The sequence below is a fragment of the Squalius cephalus genome, assembly GCF_949319135.1.
Source record: "Squalius cephalus genome assembly, chromosome: 1".
Lineage (NCBI taxonomy): Eukaryota > Metazoa > Chordata > Actinopteri > Cypriniformes > Leuciscidae > Squalius > Squalius cephalus.
The window spans coordinates 13,056,504-13,077,263 of record NC_137122.1 but is presented as its reverse complement, the minus strand read 5'-3'; the positions used below and the strand labels follow the sequence as shown (position 1 = coordinate 13,077,263).

At 37.4% G+C, this 20,760-nt stretch overlaps 1 protein-coding gene across 4 annotated transcripts in view; it reads right to left on the bottom strand.

The window, feature by feature from the left end:
• The window catches only part of LOC307162962 (uncharacterized protein), a 46,527-nt gene that overhangs the window by 15,033 nt on the left and 10,734 nt on the right, over nt 1-20,760 (bottom strand). Inside the window, exons 2-3 of one of the 4 annotated variants that reach the window (XM_079878742.1) lie at nt 8,366-10,331; nt 3,235-3,331 (exon numbers count right to left, since the gene is read on the bottom strand). The gene's annotated coding sequence lies outside the window, so the exon portion shown is untranslated. The remainder of the gene's footprint in view (nt 1-3,234; nt 3,332-8,365; nt 10,332-20,760) is intronic. The other 3 variants (XM_079878739.1, XM_079878741.1, XM_079878740.1) reach the window with 3 other exon arrangements.

The following is a 20,760-nucleotide window of genomic DNA, read 5'->3' as shown; positions in this document are numbered from 1 at the left end:
CCCTCCTCACCAAATCAATACTGGTTTTTATTCCACAAAAACATTTATATGCTAGTATTATTCATTTTCAACTCCATGCTATTATTTTTTAAATAAAATAAATTCAATATACAAACCTTCAGTGACCTTTTTTTTGCAAACATACTTTACAGACATTCACACTTTTATCCAAACTGACTTACATTTCATTTCAAGGTCCACACACTCACAGCCTTAACAATTCTTTCTTTCCCTGGGAATCAAACCCATAACCTCATTGCAAGTGCCAAGGCTCTACTGTAAACTACAGTGAGTGCAACTCTACTGTGAGCTACAGGAAAGCTGTACAATTTAACAATACTTTGCTCAGTTAAACAGTAACTTGAACAAATAAGAAGAAGTCAACCTGCAATTCCAAACAAGACCGACTGGACTGAGTATAGCTATACGGATCAATTCTGAATTATTAAACACAACAAAATAGAAATGAAAATAAAAACTGAATGTGTGGTAACTCCGCGATCTGAAGGTCGGAGTCATCAGTGAACAGTTCCTCTGATAGAACATGTGATTATCGTGTCTATAGCCCTATTCGGACGGGACTTTTATAACATGGAGAGGTGGGGTAAAGTAATATTTACCAGAGCTTCTCTGATTTTAGTCCCGTCCGAATGTGCATCTCAGTGATCATCACGGACAATGTCAGTAAAGATTACGGCGACTTTTTCCTTCAGTAAAAAGGTCTGGAAAAATGACCTCAGGTAATAATAATCCCGTGCGAATAGACCCGCTGTAAATATGTATGTAAATATTTCTGCATTTCCTGTTTAAAAGTAGTTTTCCGTGTTTTTTTTTTTTGTGTGTGTGTTTTCCACACACCATTCAGATCAGAAAGCAGATCGAAAGCTTAGAGTTAGGTAAGTGCCTATTACCAACACAATCCAATCTGAAGTTAATTAATACATCGTTCGACCGGACATACCTGTTTTATATATATAAATATAGGTTATATGTGTTTGCGCACATGATATCAGGAAGCAAAGTAATACACACATTGTATTGTACACATGGTGACAGCGATGCGCAAATCGAGTTACTCTCCCACTTCTGCTAGTTTTACTGAGATATCTTATCCTGTGCGAATTGGCCATTAATATTATAGACGTCCTGTGGTAAAATTACATTACTCCGTCTACCCTTGTAAAGTTAATCCCGTCTGAATAGGGCTTTAGATGGTTAAAATAGGGCGGTTAATGTCAGAATGGCTGTATGCGGGGAGGCGTGAAACATCATGAATAATGCTGTGATTCACACCTGACTCCCGCCTCTTCCCAGTGTGAACTCTCGTGAGATGCCTAAGAGTTGGTTTGAGTCTGAAACTAGATCCGCACTGATCACATGAGGGCAGCTTCTTTCCAGTGTGGATCCTCTCCAGTGTTTTCAGACTTGTTAAATGACTGAATGGGCCCTATTTTAACGATCTGAAACGCAAGTATCAAGCACGAAACGCAAGTAACTTTGTGGGCGGATCTCGGGCGCTGTTACTATTATAGCTATCCGGATCCATTCTGAATTATTAAACACAACAAAACACAAATGAAAAATAAAAACATTCTGATTGTGTGGTAACGCCGTGATCTGAAGGCGGGTCGATGTCATCAGTGAACCGTTCCTCTGCTAGAACAAGCGATTATCGTGTCTATGTTTGGAGCGTCTGATGTTTATGTGTATATAAACACCACTGATCCTCACAAACTTCTCTTTAGACGAGTATCTGTTATATAACACACACAGTACATTCATTTAGACAGCTGTGTGAATATACTGAACTGTGTTTATGCAGAAATACGATGTTTAAGCGATCAGTGAGCCGAGACGGTTTGTTTGCGCATCAGTAATAGTGGACTATAACTCCTTTATCACTGTATTCGTCTTTACCTTCATTACAATCGTCATCCATCAAAGCTTTATTTGGGACACTTGTTGTCTTTATCCAACTGAGAGATGTAGTTTGCGTATCCTATGTTCATGAAGCGGCTGGGTGATTTGAGCCGCCGTTCAGTCTGTATTACAGAACACTTACACAAGGTGATTTGTTTGAATTTTTTTTTATTAATTTTATGTATACTTTTTTAACAATCAAAGTATTAATAATAAAAATCATTGAATTAAGCTATATTAATATATTTACATTAATTTCAATTTATCTCATGGCCCCGTAGTGATTGAAAACTGTGTGTTGTTTAAAGTTCATAGTAATTGTTCTGACTTCATGAAGACTCATGGTGTGAATGAAACATTAAATTGACTAGAAATGTATAATTTAATTAGGCATTTAAAAGCTATATTGAGAAAAAAAACACGGATAGCTCAAAAATGCAATCATATCAGGATACTTCATGACTTTCAGAACTAGAATTATTCCTGATTCAAGCAGAATCAGCAGAAAATAAAAATGGGCAATAAAAATGAGATGTTGATAAATGAGTTTAATCAATCATTACATGAAGCAAATACAAACTAAGTAAAAGTGAAAGCGAACGAGACAGATCTCTCTCTTTAATGACTTATAAGAGCCAAAGCATCAGAAAAGTGTCCAGTTTCAAAGATACATGAAAGCATATCTTGCATTTGCATGGAAGAGCAGAAGTGGAAGAGAAACTAGATTTTCTGATGAAAAACAATGAAGAACGAGTTAAAAATTAATATCAGATTCACGTCTCTCTTAAAAGTGTTATGGCTTCTTCTCCAGTGTGAATTTTCTGGCACTCTTTCAGTTCATCTTCTGTAGTGAAGGACTTCAGCACTGAAACTCACACCGCTGTGTCTTTTCTGCTGTAATATTACTAATGAATCTTCTCCTTTGTGTGAATCTTCAGGTGTTTCTTCAGGACTGACGCCCAATGAAACTGTTTACCGCACTGATCACAGTTAAATGCTCTTTCTTCAGAATGAGAAGAATTTTCGCCTCCATCAGATCGAAAAGAAACATTAAATCAAGTGAGATTTCAAATGAGAGACAAACGTGAAATGAAAAGTGAAGCTCAAAGTCAAGATCACTGGTGAGTTCAACAGTCATTTTAATCTCATCAAATCTGGTCAACAACTGCTGTCACGATTATGATCTATTTTAATGTCATGAAGATGATTTGTGTTATAAATCACTAGTTTGGTCATGAAACAATGTAAATCTGGTGAGCATCAGCATGTTCTTCATCATGAAGAATGAATGAGGAATCAAGAATAAACACCAACCTCTTTGTTCTTCAGTATCTTGATGTTTCATTCTGCAGGTTCTGGATCACTGGCGTTCTCTCCGTCCTCTCCTTCCAGATGCTTTCTGGCAGTTCTGCTGAAAACAAACAAGTTTCATTACTTACAGACATGATACAAGAGGAATAATCAATATTACAGACACTGAACTAAGTACTAAGGCTAATCACATGTTGAAAAATCTAGTGACCTTGATCATGTAACTTAAGATTATCAGGTTTTGTCGAAGCCACAACAACACAGCAAACAAAACTAACATAAATTACCATCATCATACAACATAACATAAATCTCCTAGTGCTGAAACAAGCCAAGTTTTCCTAAACATGAAAATGCTTCATATTCAGCGCTTCAAATAAACTCTTAAGCATACAGTTTAACACGTCGTTCAGATGCATGTGTTGTTTACTCTGATGCGGTGTTCCCTTTGTGTAACTTATTAACCTTTATTTAACCAGGAAAATCACTGAAGAACAAGCTCTTATTTTCACCAACAGCTTGACAGAAATAAAATCATACATTACAAAACACACACATACACATTCATTTAAAACATTTACAAGCTGTGATAAAAACACTCCCTAGTAGTTTTATTAAATGCAGAGATTGAAATAAATTATTGTAATTTCAATGACTTTTGAGGCACATTCTTATATATCCTTATCGGTAAATGTTAGAAAGCCGTGTGTGTATTTCCATTTTCCTTCAATGCTTGTCCCGAGAGCGAGTGAGTCTCTGTTCAACTTTACAGAACGAGCTTCAGGACCTCAAGTTGATGAAGAGCAATAATTCTGACTAAAATATACATTTGTTTATTCTACATTAATCTACATTGTTCATAGAAGATTAACATGAAGGATTTAAAACCTACATTTAATGTCTATGAAAATAGAAACTGTAACTAATGTGTCATATAAACAGAGATGAGTTTCTAAAACATTATCAATAATTCTAATAACATGCCAGATGAGATGGACTTGGTAATTGCGATGATGTATTCGTTGTTTTGTTTACTTTTCTGAAAATACATACATATATTCCAGCGAATATTCCAGCATATTCCTTTCTCTTTACTCTTAAATATAACACATAAATCTTTTACAAATGTAGTTTTAAATCTTCAGTCTACTGGTTATAGTGCTGATTTAAAAATGTTAAATAAAAACGTTGGTTTGCCAAGTATAAGTTTGCCTACACTTTGAAACGTTTAGTTTTACAAATGGGGACAATCTTTGAAGCTACGGCTGCACGATATTGGAAAAAAAATTACATTGCGATATTTTTTCCCAATGATATATATCACGATATTGCGAGCCATCAATCCAGGCTAAAGTCAATAATTACCATTCCATGTTATTAATAATTTCACTAATAAGCAAGCTTCATTACAAGTAACAAAAAGGCCACTTAATATTTTATTCCAGAAACATATTTCTCTCAGAATTCGGTGAACGTTCTACACAAGACCTAACGTTCTTCAGGTTCTAGGACCCGAAAAATTATGTTTTCTGTGCTGATTCAGTGACGCGTTCATGTAAACGGCACCTAGAACCAGCAAAAGTAATGATTAATAATATGTAAAATATTACAATGAGACATTTTAATTTTTTATTAATAAACAAGTGTTTTCTGTAAAGATGAAGTTGACAATATACTGACTCGCGATCTTCGCAGCAGTGATCGGGAGAAATGCACTTTTTATACAGATTCATTTAAAAAAAAATTTAATGGTTCTGTTTAAAAGTAGAGCTTTCTGTAGATAATAGTTATATTTCTATTTTTTAATAATTATTATTATTATTATTATTATTATTATTTTTAGGTGTGTGAGGCGAGTAGGCTACCTTTTATGCTGAGTTTCGGTTCAAGGATGATAGCTTAATCTCCAGTTCAGGCGCTGGCTGCTATATTTAATTTTTATTTATTAAATCCAGGAAATTGGATAATGAAATACTGATTAAAATTAAGATACAATTAATACAAAACGAAATTCATTTTAAAGAAAGGCTTTGTGCTTTCTGTTTGAGGTCTCTGTGAAAGTTTTAAAGCAGTCTTAGTGCTGCTTTCATAACGGTCGCATCCGTATTGTCACGTAACATTGTTTTTTCCTCATAAATGCGAACTCGAAAAATAAACGACTTTTTAAAAAAAGACAACCATCCACAACTTTATAACACTCCAGCAAAGTAGCCTACCTCTTTTTGGCCAACATCCTCCGTTTTGTAGACGAAATAGGCTAGTCCCAAATAGCTGATTTTTACTTTTTTGCGGCAGATCCTCTTCGTCGCGCATTTTTAGCTATAGGATTGCCAGTGAATGTTGGCTGTGAGCAGTGAGTGCGGTGAGCTGCGGCACAGCGAACCAATCACTTTGCAGGCACGCAGAACGCGTATGTCACCCCAGCAAAAAGCCATACAACAAACTTGTGTTTACTGTGTGCTACCGTTCTCTTAATACACTATTGGTGCTACTAACGTTACCCTGCACATCGCATGTTCTGGCGATGTGACTATAGCTCATTCACACATCGCAATGTCGATGTTAAAACAGAATATCGTTCAGCCCTATTTGAAGCATTAAAGGAGAACTCCGGTCAATTAATAACATTGAGCTCATTTTTTTTGTAAATTTGAGTGCTGTCAGTACAGAGAACAACGACAAAAATCGGTGTTGCCTACACCGTGTTATCCTCTTTTTAAAATTTGCACCCGGTTGACTTCAATGGGGCAAGTTTTAAACCTGCTTTTAGCCTCTTAACATCCTTGATGTGTCATTACAAGTGCACATCCATGTTAGATGATTCCTTCAGAGTGAACACGAGTGAATCTGACTGCAGTAGATGTGAAAGATATGAATAAAAGTGATGTTAATTCAGCCAGCGCACATACCTGTATATACCTATAGTTTTCGGTCGAAGACCACAGTAGTTGATTGTCGAGTTTACGCGCATAGGTTTAGTTACCTATGAATCACGCGCATGAACTCGACAATAGACTACTATGGACTTCGACCGAAAACAGGAAATAAATACGTATAAGCCCTACATTTGTCTATTTCTGCCACAATACCATGGTTACAGTTAGCATTACTACATTAAATCCACAGTGAATATTGGTGATTTGTGGACTTAAAAGCCTTAGGCCTATAACTTAAAGGGGTCATATAATGTCATTTTTGTAAGCTAATATGATTCTTTAGGGTCTAAATGAAAAGTTTGTAATATACTTTAATTAAAAATTCTCATTAGTATTGTAAGAAAACACTAATTTTACCTGGTCAAAAACAGCTCTGTTTTCAGCACGCCATTTAAGTGCATGTGTCTTTAAATGATAATGAGCTTTGCCCCTCTGTTCTGTGCGTACACTGTTTGTAACAGAATAACACAATAACCATAACGCGTCGTTCATTATAAACGTGGGATTATGAATTATATTGATAACGTCGTACATAGAAAACATGCCGTAATGTACCCTGAGTGTAAAAATAGCCACATTCATCATGAAGCGTGCAAGCTATTTGCAAAGATTAATATCAGATTAATATTTGAACACGAATAGTTGGTACCAATCCTTTTTTCAGGAGCAGCTTCTTAGCAAATAACCAGTTTTTTTACTGACCTCGTTTGTAAAGCAGTCTAAAATGAAATGAAGTGAAATGATTCGCACAAACATGAAAGCATTGACGTTGATCGTGGGGAATATTCCCTTCGAAAACAAACTCAGCCACTGCGTCTTCAGCGGTTCGGATTTAGGAACATCATCAAAATGATGCTGTGTTTGTTATTACACCCAAGAACAGGACACCACAATCGCTTAGACGGCATTCTACTCAGCACTCCAGCTATCAACAATGAACGCGCCAGTCGGCGCGAGCTATGATTGACAGCTGGCTCACGAGGGCGGGTCTGTGTTGAAACGCTGCTGTCAATCAACAATCGTGGGACGGGCGTCGATTTTGTGACGTCACTAAACGAACAGCTTGATTCAGGAGAGGGGGAAACATATAAGAAGATTTAAAAAAAAACAAAAAACCCTGGTTGGATTTTTGGCACTGCCAACACACATTTCAGTACAATCAACGTGTAAAAGTGCATGTACCATTATATGACCCTTTTAAAACTTCATGAACTTGTTAGTTCAAGTTGTGCCTTGTTTCTCCTGGCTTCCAAGTAGGGCTGAACGATATGGACAAAATTTCATATCTCGATTTTCATGCCAGATATCTCGATATCGATACAATACGATATGACTACGTAAGTACTAAAAAAACAATACATTTAGAGTTTGTAAAATACACACTGATGTCTAAGGAAGAGGTAATAATAATCCTTTCCATTATAATTCGACACGTTTTATTCATATCAGATACACATTGTGTAAGTAACTTCAGTGTTTACTCTATTCTATTCCCAGTTCACCAGCCACTTACTTTTAAGTATTTCGGAAGAAGTGGATGAATTCACGTGTTGTAAACATTGAGGTTGTAAATCCAACAGATCCGATTCTCTGAACTGCGCCTGCGGCACAAACTAACACGGCGGCGCCCATCGCGCATACAGCTCAACTAACGCGATCGTTATAAAGGTGTTTAAACAACAATATACTTCCACTTGCATGTATTTGACAATCGGAATATCAGATATTTCATGCCATAGCTAACACATTTGTGAATATTCTGAATAAAAAAGGAAAAATGACATAAAGGAAGATCATCATTCATTCAGCGCTGTTGCTGCTGCTGTGTGTCACGTGACAAGCAATGACGCGTCACCATGGAAACGCTGCCCCCCCTCTCACAATATAGTTCCCACGTCCCTGGTAGTGTGTGCGCGCTGGCTTTAGCGGTGCATTCAAGGGCACTCGTAAAACTGATGTTTGTTGTGACTGCCAGAGTTGTATGCAGGGCGAGTGCGGAGAGGGAAAATCTATATCGTCTATATCGTTGCTTTTTTCGATAGTAATATCTTGAAAGTTCATATCTCGATATAGATACGATAACGATATATCGTTCAGCCCTACTTCCAAGTCAGTGCCCATGATTTACTCACCCTCAACTCATCCTAGGTATATATTACTATATATTGTTGCTCAGCACATGAAAATAAACTACTCACCGTGATCTCAGACTGAGGTGATGTGGTTTCTCCACTGCATGGATCTTCATGTGTCGCATCAGTTGAGTTTTAAAAGAGAAACTCTTCCCACACTGATCACACGTGTGCCGCTTCTCTCTGCTGTGGATCATCTCATGTCTTTTCAAAGATGATAACTGACTGAATCTCTTTTCACAGTGTGAACACTTGTAAGGTTTTTCTCCAGTGTGGATCCTCTCATGTTTTTTATGATCTGATGACCAAATAAATCTCTTGCCACAGTGTGAACACTTGTAAGGTTTTTCTCCAGTGTGAATTCTCTGGTGCTGTTTTAAATCGCTCGCTGTAATAAAAGTTTTCTCACACTCAAAGCACATGTACTCTCTCTCACACCAGTGTGTATTTTCTGATGTTTATGTAAACTATCCAGCCGTGAAAAACTCTTTCCACACACAGAACATGAATGCGGCTTCTCCTTCGTATGAACTCTCAGGTGTGTCTTCAGGTCTGATGCACAGATAAATGCTTTGCCGCATTGATCACATGAGAACGGCTTCACTCCAGTGTGGATCTTCATGTGAACCTTAAGGTGTGAAGATCGACTGAAACTTTTCCCACACTGATCACACTTAAACGGCTTCTCTCCAGTGTGGATCCTCATGTGAACATCAAGATCATGTTTGTATGTGAAATTGTTTCCACACTGATGGCATACATGCGGCTTCTCTCCAGTGTGGATCTTCATGTGTATCTTCAGGTTACTTTTAAAAGAGAAACTCTTCCCACACTGATCACATGCAAGTGGCTTCTCTCCAGTGTGGTTCCTCTCATGTGCTTTCAGATTTGATGATTGACTGAATCTCTTGTCACAGTGTGAACACTTGTAAGGTTTTTCTCCAGTGTGAATTCTCTGGTGCAGTTTTAAACTGTTCGCTGCAGTAAAAGTCTTCTCACACTCAAAGCACATGTACTCTCTCACACCAGTGTGTGTTTTCTGAAGTATTTGTAAATATTGCCGCTGTGAAAAACTCTTTCCACACACAGAACATGAATGCGGCTTCTCCTTCGTATGAACTCTCAGGTGTGTCTTCAGGTGTGTTGCCCAGATAAATGCTTTTCCACACCGATCACATGAGAACGGCTTCTCTCCAGTGTGGATCATCATGTGATGCTCAAGAGTACGCTTGCTTGTGTAACTCTTCCCACACTGAGTGCATGTGAAAGATTTCTTGGCTCTTCTTTTCTTTAATAATGTCTTTTTAGTCTTTGAGCGACTCAAAGGTTTTTCTCCAGGTTTGACATGATGTTCCTCCTCCACTTCACTCAGTTCTTCACTCTCCTCCTTCACTTCACTCAGTTCTTCACTCTCCTCCTTCACTTCACTCAGTTCTTCACTCTCCTCCTTCACTACACTCAGTTCTTCACTCTCCTACTTCACTTCACTCAGGCCCTGTTTACACGAGAACGCTTGCGGGTGAAAACGTAAAAATATTTTATCAGATGTGCCTTTCGTTTAGACGGCGACGGCGTTTTTGGGGCTTAAAAACGCAAAAAAGTGAAACCACCCTCCAGAGTGGAAATCTTAAAAACGCTCCACCGTCGCGTTTCCGTCTAAATGGTAAAAACGCAAAAGTCTGCTAGACAGTGAAGGCACCGATCAGTGCTTCACATTGCCACCTAGCCGCCTGGAGTGCATACTACATTGAATTTCACACACTTTTGCGTCACCGTATGCACGCAGATTTCCCCCCCATAACGCTCGTCTAAACGCAGAATAAAAAGTGATCACTTTTGCATTTTCTCTTCAGATCGTTTCCGTGTAAACGTAGCCTCAGTTCTTCACTCTCCTCCTTCACTTCACTCAGTTCTTCACTCTCCTCCTTCACTTCACTCAGTTCTTCACTCTCCTCCTTCACTTCACTCAGTTCTTCACTCTCCTCCTTCACTTCACTCAGTTCTTCTCTCTCCTCGCTCTCTTGCATCGGGTCTGACATGAAGAAAAAAATTATTAAATTAAAATAATTCAAAGAGAGAAATATAAAGTGAAAGGACATGGAAGTTAGTGATGAGTCATTCATGAACGATCCGTTCATTGCTTCTGTCACGTGACAAATGAACAAAAGACTAGTAAGTTAAAGTAATTATTTATGTTCCCTCTAAATTAAGGGAAGACTGCATTATAATGATTTCTTAATTCAGAATATGATCAAGTTTGCGTAGGGGGATGTGTTCGGGAAATTCGCCTGTTAAAAGTATAACATTTAAAGCCACTTAAATGAATGAAATGACTCGAAAAAAAGCTTAGTTCATTTTGATGAACGAGATCGAACAAGAGAGTCAGTAAAATGATCCAAACTTCCCATCACCTATAAAAGTGAGCCCTGATGTAGAAAGTAGACAACTGTTATAAAATATTATGATAATTTGATGCCTTTTTATAAATTGATTATATGTCCTTGAAATTTTCCATGAATGAGGTAAATTCAGTGCTCAAATTCAGGGGGGTCTGAGGGGATCTGGGACCCCCCATAAGGTATTAGGGACCTCCCAAATAAAGCTGACTTTTTTGAGGGGTAATTTTCTCTCTCTCTATATATATATCTTTCTACTATATCTATATCCCATCCACGTCGGGGCTTTTGTATTCCTTGCATAAATTGGAAACATTTAGGCTTAAGTTACTAATTTTTCATTATTAATAGTCCTGGTTCAACGGGAGAGCTAGAAATCTTGATGAAGATGAGATTCAGAATTTGTTTAAAACTTGTTTTTCATGCTGCTAGGACCAATGGCCAAACACACTGCAAAGTTTTGGGAATTACATGTTGTAGCCTGTAGGCTTCATTAGCCTACTATAATATAGCTTAAAAATAAGGTAAAAATTAACTGATTTGTATACAAACACTTAAATTACACTTATTTATTTTCATAATAATAAAGTTATATGAAATATAAACATTTAAATGGTGGCTGTCATAAAAACCTGCCATATTTATTCAAACATGCATTAACATTGAAAATAGAACATTAAAAATTATAATAAATATGTAAAATGGTGCATATATTTAACAACATGCTCCTCTCTAGAGTTATTTTTTCTAGCTGACTAACGAGTTTATGGTCACTGGATATGGTTTTTCTGAGGTAAATGTGACGTTACATGACATTGTTTGCAAGCTGATTTACTTAAGTCTTTCCACGCTTGAAACACTGATTGAGCGATTTCATGTCACATGATACGGATATCGATAAGTTGTACACTACCTTTTAACACACTTTCAGATGCTCATTCATGTTTATTTCGTGCTGTAACTGGTATTATTAAGGCGGAAGAGAAGATCATGTGCGCTCCGCGCTGCAGCTTCTCTTGAGCTGTGCCAGAGCGATCTCACGCCACAGCACAAAACAGTATTTATGTTTATGAATTGCGTAATAAAATGGACGCAATTTGAAATCTGAGACTTTGTTTTTATATCAATAATAACAAAGCACAAAGATTATTGTGATTTATTTGATGGGATGCGAGCTAGAATGTTACATTCATTCATCAACTGAAAACAGGATGACTAATCGATTCTTGGGATTTAAGAATCAACATTGTTTCGTAAAAATGAGAATCTAATAAAATCGAGAAATCGATATTTTTTACCCATCCCTAACAGTTATGGGATTAACGGCGTTATAAATAAACGGTGTTACTAATGGCGTTATTTTTTTCAGTAACGAGTAATCAAACGAATTACTGTTTCCTCCGTTACAACGCCGTTACCGTTATTGTCAATAAAATGCGGCGTTACTACAAGCTCACTGAAGCGGTTTTCATCCGAGTAGGCTTTCTCTCAGCCATAGGAGCTGCAAAGTTTTTTCTCTGGTGTGTATTTGAGGCAACCGGTCAAAAGCGAGGCGAACGCCGCGAGCGCGCTGACAGTGCGCGAGTGAGACCGAGTCGAGTGTGTCCGAGAACGCGCTCCGAGCAGTATAAATGTCCAAGAATGTGTCCGAGAATGTGTCCGAGCAGTATAAATACTTTATTTATAAATAATTTACACATTTCAGCATTAGAATAATCTCTGCAGCATATTGGTATCATATGCAATGTTTTAATTAGTTTATATAACAAACTCCACCAAAATAACCTGCAGGGAACGTTCAAAGAAAACATCTTTGTTTGACCAGTTGAGAACACGACTAGAATTTGGCTAAAATAACCACTGATGATGACTTTCTCTGTAGGATATAAAAATAAACTCCTAAAAGATTATATTTTATTATTATTCTTTATGTTCAGTATTAGATAGCCTAACTTTTTTGTTAAACTTACTACTGTGAGGGAGAAAATACTTCAAGTAGGCTATACAGAATGTCTACCAGTTGTAAAGGTGTGTGAGTTTTATCATTTTAATTATATGCACTAGTGTATGTGTATGTATATTTTTTATTACTATTTATTTATTTTTGGTATATTTCTTAAGAGTCACAAATAACTTATTTGTTGGCCAGTTGTGGTCTGTGCAAGAAATATTAAAAGTTCTAAACCATCTATTGTGTTTTGTTGTTCCACTATAGTAATGATAATATTTTAATATTTAATTTAATAGGTGTCTCTCACACTGTCCCATAGCAACATTAAAATAGTGTAGATTAGTGTACAATGTTTTGTAATAATAAGATGTTATATTTAGTGTCCATTTCATTCATTTAACATTTCACATTAAAGGTATCCAAGACATTTCTTATATTTAATTTTTCTTTTTTCTTTTTTCTGACTGACTTAAGGTCCTTGCACACTGAATCCGAAATTTTCGCATGCGTTTTTTCGTATTCGTCATTCTGTGGCTCTAAACTGTCAAAACACCATTCAAATGCTTGTTATGGATGCGAAAAACGCAGAAAATCAAACCCGATCCGATTTTTTTTTTTTGACGGACGAAAGTTTCGGAGGCAGTGTGATTGACATAACGTGAGGTTGTATTTATTTTTTAACGTGCGAAAATTTCGGATGCAAATTTCATGCTCAGTGTGCAAGGGCCTTTACTCACTCATAACAGCCCTTTTCTGCCACCTACTGGATGTAACTATGTAAAAATCGTATGTACTGAAATCTTTGAAAAATCCCCACCAACACATAGACTGACAGCCTTTTTTGTCACAATTTATATGTCTAATATCTAATAAACTAGTTTTATGCATTTAATCAAGTCTTTTGGAACAAACATTATCATCACATTGTCACATCAATCTTTTTAGGGTAAATACTACATTGGTAAGTAAAGCTAGAATAATTCTGTTGGATGTACATTACTGTTCAAAAGTTCAAAAGTATCTTCTGTTCACCAAGCCTGCACTGATTTGATCCAAAATTCAGTCAAAACAGTAATATTATGAAATATTATTACAATTTAAAATAATAATACAATAAAATATAATTTATTTCTGTGATTAAAGCTGAATTTTTATTACTCCTTCAAAAATCATGATGATTTGATGCTCAACAAACATTTATGATTATTTTCAATGTTGAAAACAGTTGTGTACAATTTTTTTTTTTTTTTTTTTTTTACTTTGATGAAAAGAAAGTTCAAAAGAACTAAATTTATCTGAAATAGAAACTTTTGTAGCATTATACACTACCAAAAAAAAATGTTGGGAAAGAAATTAATACTTTTATTGCATTAAATTGATATTAAAATAATAATAATTTGTTACATTTATATAGTGCTTTTCTGGGTCCTCTCCTCAAAGTGCTTCACATATGGAAAGGGGGAATCTCCTCAACCACCACCAATGTGCAGCATCCACCTGGATGATGCGACGGCAGCCATATTGCGCCAGAACGCCCACCACACACCTGCTTACTGGTGGAGAGGAGACAGTGATGAAGCCAATAAGTATATGGGGATGATTAGGAGGCCATGATGGACAGAGGCCAAGGGGCAAATTTGGCCATGGGATTTTTAATGACCACAGAGAGTCAGGACCTCAGTTTAAAGGTCCCGTTCTTCGTGATCCCATGTTTCAAACTTAAGTTAGTGTGTAATGTTGCTGTTAGAGCATAAATAATATCTGTAAAATTATAAAGCTCAAAGTTCAATGCCAAGCGAGATATTTTATTTAACAGAAGTTGACTACAGTGAACGGCCCATTTGGACTACATCCCTCTACTTCCTTCTTTAATGACGTCACTAGAACCGTTTTTTGACTAACCTCCGCCCACAGGAATGCTTCCTCAACTTCCCCAAAATTCGTGTAGTACTTGCGCACTTCTTATAACTTACTGTGTTTACTCAGCTCTTACGGTGATTTTCTGAAGTAAAACTGACACTTCATCTTTTGTGTGATGTACAATAAACTTTATTAAACTCATCAGTATATGTTTGATCATCATTCAGACAGCAGACTTGTAGGCTATTAATAAATAATGGATACATACAAGCAGATGACAAATAAGTTATAATAACCGTAATTAAACTACTAAACTATACCCGTTTCATTTCTATACAGCACTCTGACTCTGTAGGCATTATTGTCCGACTCGAAATGAACACCGTTACTGAGAGTTTCTGATATTATCATCATTCCGTGAGATGAAATTGTCCTGACAGACTGAGCGCAAGCTCATGAAGCTCCGCCCCTTGGGTCGTCCAGCAGCAGCTTATTTGCATTTAAAGGGTACACACTAAAACAGCGCGTTTTTCTGAGCCCCAAAAAATGACAATTTAAACATGCTGTAAAAAATGATCTGTTGGGTATTTTGAGCTGAAACTTCACATACACACTCTGGGGACATCAGAGACTTATTTAACATCTTGTGAAAAGGGGCATAATACGGGACCTTTATCCTCTCATCTGAAGGATGGAAAAGACATTTATAATGTAACAAAAGATTCCATTTCAAATAAATGCTGTTCTTTTGAACTTTCTATTCATCAAAAAATCCTGAAAAATAAAATGTATGACGGTTTCCACACAAATATAAACTGTTTCCAACATTGATAATAATCATAAATATTTGTTGATCATCAAATCATCATATTAGAATGATTTCTGAAGGATCATGTTACACTGAAGACTGGAGTAACAATGCTGAAAATTCAGCTTTGATCACAGAAATAAATTACATTTTACTATAAATTCACATAGAAAATAGACAATATTTCAGAATATTCTTTTTTTTATCAAATCAATGCAGCTTTGAGCAGAAGAGACTTCTTTTAAAAATCTTATCAATCTGAACTTCTGAAAGGTAGTGTATATTTCATTTTATTATGCATATTTATTTTAAAAAATATTGAAACCAAGACATGGCATTGTCTAGTGTGCAGGTAAAGACGACCTCCACATGCTTTTACGGGTCTTCAAGTGCCTTATATGTAGTGCCCTGGTATATGTTTGTATGTATATATACAATTACAATAATTACAAATGCACATAACATAGAAACATGACATAGAGAGGATACATATAAACTGTGAAAGATAACATAATAGAGGTATTGTACATATAAAATCAGAACATTCAGGGGTCAGGGAAACAAGGATTTGTTGTGGAATTGAATTCCAAAGAGTTGGCGCAGCGGTGCAAAAAGCCCTTCCACCAAATGATGATAGTTTGTGTCGTGGGATTTTCAACAGACCGGTATCAGATGATCTAAGTGTGCGGACAGGTGTGTATGTATGGAGGAGGTCAGAGATATAGTTTGGGGCAAGACCATGGAGTGCTTTGAATGTAATAAGGAGTATCTTGTACTGAATGCGATAGCGGATGGGTAACCAATGTAGACTGCGTAAGATGGGAGTAATGTGGGAAGATTTCTTAGTGTAAGTGAGGACTCTGGCAGCAGAATTCTGGATATATTGAATTTTATTTAATGATGAATTTGGTAGGCCATAGAAAAGAGAATTGCAGTAGTCAAGCCGTGAACTGATGAAAGCATGAACTAGGGTCTCAGCATCACTGATGGTAAGAAATGGACGTAAGCGCGCAATATTGCGAAGGTGGAAGAAGGCAGATTTAGTGAGAGAGGAGATGTGAGGAAGAAAGGAAAGAGAGGAATCAAAGATTATACCCAGGTTTTTGACAGTGGTGGAAGGTTGAACCTGAACTCCAGCAATATTGAGATTGTCAACACAGACCCGGGATGTAGTTTGAGGTGAACCAATAAGAAGTAAATCTGTTTTGTCTGTGTTGAGTTTGAGAAAATTACTGGCCATCCAAGCATTTATTTCATCAATACAAGCTGATATGGAAAGTGTTGGGAAAGGAGAATTGCGTTGGGAATGGATGTATAGTTGGGTATCGTCTGCATAACAGTGGAATTTGAAGCCATGATGACGGATGATATCACCTAGTGGAAGCATGTAGATAATGAAGAGAAGAGGTCCAAGAACAGAACCCTGAGGAACACCGTGCGGGACAGAGGCAAAGGTGGACTTTGATTGGCGGATGGAGATGTAATGCTGGCGATCAGACAGGTAGGAGGTGAACCAGGATAGGGCAGTTCCAGAAATACCAAGAGCAGAGAGTCGTGAAATGAGAATACTATGAGAGATTGTATCAAATGCAGAGGGAATGTCTAGGAGAATTAGAATACTTGTGGAGCCGGAGTCAGTGGCCACAAGGGGATCATTAACAACCCTAAGAAGTGCAGTCTCAGTGCTGTGAAGGGTGCGAAAACCAGATTGAAAACATTCATAAAGGTTATTGGATGACAAGTGAGTTTGAAGTTGAGCAGCGACCACTTTCTCAAGCAGTTTTGAAAGAAATGGTAAATTAGAAGTAGGTCGGTAGTTGGCCATGTCAGAGGGGTCGAGGCCAGGTTTCTTTAGGACAGGAGTGACGGCAGCTGTTTTAAGTTCCAGAGGAACAACACCAGTGCTTAGAAGTTGAGTGATGAGAAGTGAAATCAATGGTGAAATAACAGGTGCACATTTTTTGAGTAGAGTAGTAGGAGCAGGATCAAGATGACAGGAAGATGAGTTTGCTTTGTTAATTAGCTCAGAGATAAGCAGGGGTTGGAGGGGCAAAAGCAGTGAGAGTACCAAGTGTAGAAGAGGTGGGGAAGACATGTGTAACAATAGTAGAGGTAGTGGATTGGAAGAGTCTTACTTTGAAAGAAGTGCAGAAATGACTCACAGAGATCTGCGTAGTTACTCATAGCGGGTGCAGGAGGGTTGGTGAGTTTGTTGACTATAGAAAACAGTGTTTTTGGTCGAGAGGATGCATTGTTAAAGGGGGGGTGAAATGCTCATTTTCACTCAATCTCCTGTTAATCTTGAGTACCTATAGAGTAGTATTGCATCCTTCATATCTCCAAAAAGTCTTTAGTTTTATTATATTTATAAAAGAAAGATAGGCTGTACCGAGTCTTTCCGGAAAAAAACGAGCGTCTGGAGGCGGGCCGTGTGGGCGAAGCCAGAGCCATAGAGAGAATCCGTCGATCTGGGCTTTGTTTATAAAACATTAATCGTCGAAATGCAGGGAACAAACAGTCTACACAACTCGTTTTTGCCCCGGAAAAACAATCTGCATCCACTGTTCCTAACGCTGGGTTCTTTGGGAAGCTGAACATGGTAAGCTTGCTTTCCCCTCACATCCAAAAACACACTTTGGAGACACTATGCAGCGCTGCCGATGATTTCCTGTTGAAGCGCGTTGATGTGCGCGGTCTCGCTCTCCTCTGGTCGACGTGCGCGCGGGCGAGCTTTTCCGGGAGAAATGCTCATATAAGGAGTTCCACTCTGGTCTACGTCATTAGATCCACGGTCGAAAAAAAAACCCAGCCGAAACTTGTACCAACCCGGAAGTAAGATTTTCGGCACCGAAATTCTCCGTTATTCGTCCAAAATATTTTTAAAAAACTTTGGCCATGTTAAGCATGAGAATCCATCTCTTTAACACTGTAAACAACTCTGAATACATGAAACACCATTGTACCCCCCCTTTAATGATGGTAGAGTAGTAACTAGAGTGTGCAGTATTTCTAGCAGATTTGTAGAACTGAATATGGTCATTGTAAGCAGTAAGGTGAACAGTTAAACCAGTTTTCCTGTACAGGCGTTCAAGACGACGACCAGCTGTTTTTAGATTGCGAAGTGCTGGGGTAAACCAGGGAGATGTGTGCGTAGAAGGCACAAATCTACTTTTAAGAGGGACGTGGATATTGAGGGCAGTGGAAATACAGGCATTATAATTGGTAAGGATATCAAGTGAGCTTGTGTGTTCAGTGATGTCAGAGAGATGAGTTTGTACAGATTCAGAAAACAGTATAGGATCAACAGAATTTAGGTTACGGTATGTTATAGTGGATTTCACCCTGAGGCGGGGAAGAGGCATTTCACATTTTAGTTCAACGAGGTGGTGATCAGACAGTCCAATCTGAGAACCAAGCACGGAAACATTATTTAAACCAGTAGTGCAGACGAGATCAAGTGTGTGACCTTTTGAGTGTGTAGCAAAATCGACATGCTGTACAAGATTGAAACATTCAAATACTGACAAGAGTTCTCGTGATTCAGCACAATCGGTATCAACGTGTATATTGAAGTCACCAAGTAATATAACACATTGAGATAAGACAGATGAAAGGGTTAACAGTTCATGTAGTTCACTGAAAAAGTTTGACATAGATTTAGGTGTAGGTTTAGGTGTCCATAGACAGGAAGCAATATGCAGTAGGGATATTTCTAGATCTCAAAAAAGCTTTTGATACTGTAGATCACAAATTATTGATTCAATACAAAGATATGGTATTAGAGGAATTGCACTAACATGGTTATCCAGTAGGGGTGTAACGGTACACAAAAATCACGGTTCGGTACGTACCTCGGTTTTAAAGTCACGGTTCGGTTTATTTTCGGTACAGTAAGGGAAAGAAATGCAAACATTAAACTGCAGGTTGTTTATTACTATAAACTTTTTTTAACAAGTTGTTTACACTTTTTTAAACACTTTTTAATAAAATATAATAAAATAGATATAAAATAAAAAAAGAATAAGAAATAAAATACTGCTGCAAAGTTCTCCACTAAATAAAATACTCTCAGTCTCAAACCAATATCACATAATAAAATATAATGAAAAATATAAATAAATAACTATGATTACAGTGCAGGAACAGAAAATAGCCCTATATTAAAATAATATTAAACAAATATATTAATGTATTATTATTTTTCAATAATCAATCAACAATCAATTTACGATTTTTTTTCCACTTTTTTAATAATTATCAAAATAAAATATAGTCCAAAGCTATAGTACAAAGCTATTATTACCAGAGCATGTGATCAGAGCAGGTCATTTTACCATTGTTGCCAGCATAACTATACCAGCTCAGCAAACAGAAATCTAAGTTACTACTGAGAAATTTCACCTTATTTGAGCGGACTTTGCTTTTCCAGTGCGTGATCGGTACATGATTGGAGTGTTTGGGCCGTTAACGACAGAGCAGAACGCGCAGCGCAAACATGGACTCGAACATTGAGCAGAGAGCGCAGCGGGCCGACACACACACACACACACGCGCGCGCGCGCGCGCACGCCACGGAACGGAGAGTGCGGCGGCGCACACGAAGCGGAAAAGCTTTTTTTCGCCCTGCAGTCTATTTCATTGTTACAGTGACGACGGGTAAAACACGGGTAAAACCAGAGAATGTCTAATAGGAAAAAAACATTAGAATCAGCTGCAGGGCGGGATTTGCGCTGAACGCGGAGACTTCCGCCACTTAATATGTTCGTGTGGAAACACGAAAATGTACCTATGTTCCGCACACAAAATATTGCATTCAGTCATTCGGTACACACGTGCACCGAACCGAAAGCCCTGTACCGAAACGGTTCGGTACGAATACACGTACCGTTACACCCCTATTATCCAGTTACCTATATAACAGAAAACAGTATGTTGAAATACAAAACAATAAATCACAGCTGTTGCAGGTTACATGTGGGGTGCCACAGGGTTCAGTGTTGGGGCCATTATTATTTAACCTTTATATAAATAATGTGAAGTGTCACAAATTGTGGAAACCATTCTTTTTGCTGATGACACAAACCTACTATGTTGTGGTGAAAATTTGGAGAAGCTTCTGGATACTATGGAAAAGGAAATGAGTAGGATGAAGATTTGGTTTGATGAAAATAAACTAACACTGAATTTGAGTAAAACCAAATTTATAATATTTGGGAACCGATTAACAGACACCGATAAGAAACTTATGATAAATGGTATAGAACTAGAACGAGTATCTGAAATAAAATTTCTTGGGGTAGTTATAGATAATAAATTAAGCTGGAAACCTCATATAAAGTATATTAAAACTAAAATATCCAAGTCATTAGCAATATTAAATAAAGCCAAAGAACTATTGAATAAGGCTTCTCTGGGTATGTTGTACTGTTCCTTCATACTCCCATAC